Source organism: Gadus morhua, chromosome 8, assembly GCF_902167405.1.
Source record: "Gadus morhua chromosome 8, gadMor3.0, whole genome shotgun sequence".
Lineage (NCBI taxonomy): Eukaryota > Metazoa > Chordata > Actinopteri > Gadiformes > Gadidae > Gadus > Gadus morhua.
Genome location: NC_044055.1, coordinates 16,436,918 through 16,443,050, shown reverse-complemented (window position 1 = coordinate 16,443,050; position 6,133 = coordinate 16,436,918). Strand labels below are relative to the sequence as shown.

The following is a 6,133-nucleotide window of genomic DNA, read 5'->3' as shown; positions in this document are numbered from 1 at the left end:
GAACCACTGTGGTGACACCATCTCTACATGTATTCATATCAAATAAAGATCACTTTGTGTTAAAAATATGATTATATTATGTAAACTGATTGGATGAATGTTAGATTGCTGTTAGTTTTGACCAGAGTGCTTGGGACACTCTTCTAGATTGAAAAAGGTTTTAATTTAACGTTGACCCCCTCATTGACTGTCTTAGCAGAGTGTATTTTTGTTTAGTGGGATGGCTGATGGATATTTCACTGAGATGCCCTACTCATGGGAGTACTGCTACAGTGTATCATTCACACGTAAAACATGAAATCAAAACACGTATGGTGAGTTCAGTTGATGTTCTGGATATTCTGTTCAGTACTCATTGACCTTGCTCCTTTAACGAGTATAAAGTGAGGAGCTTGGCTAGGCTGAAGTCTGTACCAGCGAAGATGCACATTGTAGAGCCTGTATATGCATTTCAGTGTTACAGATGCTCCCTCTTTTCCTCTGACTTTCTGTTTATTAGGACAGGTGGAGTTCCCAGCATCAGACCTTGAAAAAGTCAAAATATAAAATATGTTACATTGTCATGGACCATAAAGAACACACCAGGATAAAATGTCTGAAACAATAACCAATGATTGAAATGACCCACACATAATAAACAATTTGAACCCTAAAATTCCCAATATTATGGAAAGAGAATGAACTACAAAAGGGAATGAACTTCAGAAAGATTGTAAGATGTTTGGTGTGTGGGGAAAATGCCACAGAGGAGTACCGATGTGTTTAAACATTAATGTCTGTGTGATGGTTTAAGGGGGAGAGGGAATTGAGTTTAGTGCTCAGCAGGTTTTTGTACATGGAGTCTGTGTTTCCTGTCACTGTGGGCTTCAGAGCACAGTAATAATAATAAATAATAATACATTTAATTTAGAGGCGCCTTTCAAGACACCCAAGGTCACCTTACAGAGCATATAGTCATCATACATTTTTTAAAAAACAAGACATTGTGTAAAAATAAATAAACATAAGCAATAAGAAATAAATAAAACAAAAACAAGACAAAACAAAACAAAAAAACAATCAAAACAGTAGTACAGAGCAGAGTCAGACAGCTGCAGGTTGTGGATCCTCAGAGGAACTGATGTGTTTTGGATTTGGGCCTCAAATCGGTCTTTGTGGAACTCTGCAGCATTATTTCCTTCTCCAATTGTAAAGCGTTGTAGCATGAACCTGGGGAGGTCATTGACTTGTTGTTTGTACCAGAACACATACGCATTAGTGCTCATTGTCTTAAATGTACAGCGGAGACTAACTGTGAGTCCTTCAGTAGAAATGACATCCTCTCTGGGCTGGGTCACTCTGTCTTCTCCTTTACACTCTGGGGAAAAACAGAAGATGTAGATCAATGAATTAATCAATCAAGATCAATGATGAAAGGCATTGCACAGGCTTTAAGGACAAGAGTCTTTACAGAGTTACCCAGCGAGAGAGTGAGAACTAGAATGAGTCCACAAAATTGACGTGATAGATTAACATGAACCGGAAAGAATACAAATGAATATAATGTCTATAACATCCATTGACCAATAATAATACAATTATTGATGATTCAGTCATATTTGTAGTGTGGAACATGAGGTTTTCATCTCACCAGATAGAAGTGCAGCCATAATAATCCACAGCCAGGTTTCCATCTCAACAGCAGGAGTACAGCAACGGGAGAAACTATCTGGTGTTCAACTCAAGGATGAGACTTATCTCTTAGTGATTCCAGCTGTTAACACAATGACCAAACATGTTGATGAAATAGTTAGACACCTACTTGATAATACTGACCTCTAGTGGTGGACAGTGGCTCCCTCAGAATCAATTTAGAGAGAATAAAAGCTGAATTTAATGAGCCATGCTGATAAAAGCTACAAATATACCCCACAATTTAAACCAAATTATTCAAAAATAATATGAACATAGTACTTACGGTAAAAATATTTTCATATTTTTAAATAAGAAATGGTAAACATGCATGATTAAAGGAAATAAATATTGTGATGAGTTCATGTGTTCTGTCAGAAATATCTGTGTTCTGGTCTAAGGGAGATGGACGCGTGTTTGTGTTCAGCAGGTTTTTGTACAGGGAGTCTGTGTTTCCTGTCACTGTGGGCCTCAGAGCACAGTAGTACAGAGCAGAGTCTGTCACTGCAGCAGAGGAGATCAGCAGCTCCACAAGTCTCTGTTGTTTGATATGTGTGATGTTCATTCCTGGTATTGGATTAGTTATGATTCCAGAGTATTCCATGATTAGGAACTGTGGTGGTGAGCCGGGGTACTGGCGGTACCAGAGACTACAGACTACAGAGCTGTTGTAGCTGCATGAGAGCACCACAGCAGCACCCTCAACAGCACGTTGGACATCCTTCTGCTGACTGATACTGTCTTCAACACTTGGACCTGAAATTAAAAATGGGATTCAGTCACTGCAACGAAAATCAAATCTACAATACATTCATGTTTCAGACAAAGATGATTTAATTGCACTAATTAGGAGTAATTTGTTGTTTTGACAAAAATCTTACCACATAAAATGAAACATATCACGAGTGCAAAGAGCATGATGGAGTGAGGCAGTGGAGAGCAGAGCGAGTTCCAGTAAAGCATGAGAGAGAAACATAAACACATTTTACTCAACAGTCCTTTTGTGGCTGGCTCCTCCCATCATCTCATCTCTCCAAGGCTCTCCAATACCCAGCAGACCTGTTACCATTCATGACCAATAGGGGGCATCACAGCAAAAGCTGAGTTTCGCTATGGGTAAACACATTTTGATTTTCCTTTACTTTGCTAGCGTTTATGAAGCCACCACCAAAGGATGTCAGCTCACTGGATGGGGGTCTTGCTATGTGCATTGTTGAGATTTAATTTATTTAAAGGAGAACCAAACCCCAGCACCACTTGTAGGTTGTTTTCCATTGTAGTGACTCCCTCTTTAGGTGAACACATGCTATTACATTTGTAACTTGGTTACCTGGTCCCCTTTGGATTAATAACGTTGTGACACGGCTGTTGAGGAAATAGTTAAACCATTACTTGATAATACTGACCTCTAGTAAATTATACCAGTTACAATAATCCCAGTAAAGAATAACATATTCATCACCTGTATCATAGCAGCATCGGAGTTTTACACTTCCTCCCATTTTTCCACTGACTTCCTGTTTATCAGGAGAGATGGAGTCCCAAGCTATCAGCCCTGGAAAGATTCCACATAATGGACGTGATAGATAAAATGTCATATGTGTGTAACATGAGCTTTTCTCCCAACAGCAAGTTTAAAGCAACAGGAGAAACTGTATGGTGTTCAGCTCAAGTAAGGACTTATTCTCTAGATGGTACCAGCTGTTGAAGACACCAACATCAAACATATTGATGAAATACTTCGACACCTACTTGATATTACTGACCTGCAGAACAATTTTAAGATGTTCAGAGTATGGGCAAATTATGAGGTTCTGATGAGTTAGGGTTAGTTAGTAATGTCTGTGCACTGGATTCAGGGGGAGAGGGAAGTGTGTTTTACGCTCGGCAGGTGTTTCTACAGGGAGTCTGTGTTTCCTGTCACTGTGGGCCTCAGAGCACAATAGTACAGAGCAGAGTCTGTCACTGCAGCAGAGGAGATCTTCAGATCCACTCCAGTCTTTCTTCAGTCAGTTTAGTCGAAAACCTTTTGTCTGAACCAAGAGACTCAGTTGTCCTGATGATACCAAGCCCTGAGATGTACAGCAGGAACTCTGGAGGTTCTCCGGAATGCTGATGGTACCAGAATAAATCATCGCCAGGAGTAGCATCTCTAGAGAGCCTGTAAGACAGAGTAACGGTCGTACCTTCTAAACCGTTCTCTTCCTTTTTGACAGGAGTGAGAACCTCACTATAAACACCTTTAAAACAGAAGGTTCATCCGTAAACATGTTGCCATGGAGATACAAATCTCTTTTTAATCTTCGCATTACAGAAATTCAGGTGGCCACAACTTACCTGTTAATTTATACAGCACAGTAGTACAGAGCAGAGTCTGTCACTTCAGCAGCGGAGATCTCGAGATGGAACATAATTTTTTTATCACTGTCCTTTTTCAAGGTAAATCCAGATAGCTCCATGTATTCTTTGATAAGGAACTGGGAAGGTGAGCTGGGGTACTGCCGATACCAGAAGAAGGATGTTGCTGAAGAGTAGTTGCAGGAGAGAGTCACGCCGTCTCCTTGTAGAGCCTGGACTGGACTGTCCTGGATTGAGAGGATTGATTGCTGATAACCTGCATATGTTAAGAATGAAAGGTCAGTGACTAAAGTGTTACAGATCCTGGAAAAAGCTATATGAATTAATTCATATGAAGTGCTACACATATATTGAGGTCCATATCTGAATTAGGACGGTGCTTCTAAAGCAGTACTCACCAGTAAACCCGGTGAATAAAACCACTAACATGAAGATCTGCATAGCTAATACTGAAACAAGCAGATGTTGTGATGCAGCAACAATCAAGAGTTTAAAAGCTGTTGTTGACAGATTGTTTCTGATGTGCTGCCTGTCAAGCTCCACCTCCAGCTAGAGTGGCACCAAGGACTGAATGAGACAGGAGAAGACCTTCTACTTTACTGGCTCTGTGGAGACTACGAGGACTCAGGAAGAGGAGCGACAGAAGCTCTGGCTTTCAAGAGTCAAGGAGAATCACTGTGGCGTCACCATATCTACATGTACATGTATACAATGTTTAGATAAAAAAATAATTGTGTACTCAAAATATGAATGTTATATGTTTAATGAGTTAGACATTTTCTATTGCTGTAATTCCTTACCCGAAGGGTAAGGAAAGGGTTGGGTAAATTCTCAAACTCAAACTCAAACTCAAAAAATATTAATAATATATTTTTACGATTTAACGTTTACTCCCTCATTGACTGTCTTAACATAGTGTGTTTGTGTTCAGTCATACAGCTGATGGTTATTTAATTTTATCCCTCCTCATGGGAGTCATGCTACAGTGGATCATTAGCAGGTGCAACCACAGTGTCTCTGATCAGCGATGAAGATCCACCATCCGTCTGATAGAAAGGTGTGGTGGGATTACCACTTCCCTCCTCTTTGAAGAATAGGGAGATCATTGCCTTCAGGTTTATGTAAAGGCTTCTCCACACTTTATATCACTATGTCTCCAAAGAGCACAGTAGTAGAGAGCTGTGTCTGATAGGGTTAGCTGGGTTATAGTGAGTTCAGTTGATGTTCTGGATGTCGTGGACGCATAACGAGTGTCAGGAATATTCTGTTGGCCACTCGATGATCTTGCTCCTTTCAGAAGTATATACAGAGGAGCCTGGTTAGAACGATGTCTGTACCAGTAAAGGTAAACATAGTCCTCGCTTGTTTCATAGGAGCATCTGAGTGTTACAGATGCTCCCTCTTTCCCACCGACTTCTGGATTAGCAGGAGCGATGGAGTCCCCAGCTATCAATCCTGGAAAAAGTCAACGTAAACGATTCGTTAGATTAACATGGACCATAAAAAACACAACAGAATAAGATCTTAAAAACATTGAATAATTAATTATTATAACAATGTGTCTGATAATTCAGTCATAAATACAGTGTGTAACATGAGCTTTTCCTCTTACCAGATAGAAGTGCAGCAATAATAATCCACAGCCAGGTTCCCATCTCAACTGCAGGTATACAGAAACTATATGGTGTTCAGCTCAAGTAAGCGACTTATTCTCTTCATGGTACGAGCTGTTAAGATACAATGACCAAACAAGTTGAAATAGTAAAACACCTACTTGATAATACTGACCTCTAGGGGTGGATAAGAGAACTCACCTTCATGTTCACTTTAACAGAGTAACTGTTGAAACATAATGTTTTTTAGTTTAATGAGCCATACGGATTAAAGCTACTAATATATCACACTATTTAAACCAAATCATTTAAAATAATATAGCAAGTGAAATATTTAAAAAAAATAAAATTGAAAAATGGTAAAGATGTATAATTAATCAGGAAATAAATATTTTGATGAATTAATGTGTTTCGTCTAAAATGTCATTGATCGGGTCTCAGGGGACATGGAAGAGTGTAATGTGCTCAGCAGGTGTTTGTACAGGGAGTCT

The 6,133-nt window shown here is 39.5% G+C and overlaps 1 pseudogene; it reads right to left on the bottom strand.

Annotated features, from left to right (window-relative positions):
* Positions 1–1,372: 1,372 nt before the first annotated feature.
* Positions 1,373–5,849, bottom strand: LOC115548665 (uncharacterized; annotated as a pseudogene).
* Positions 5,850–6,133: the final 284 nt, after the last annotated feature.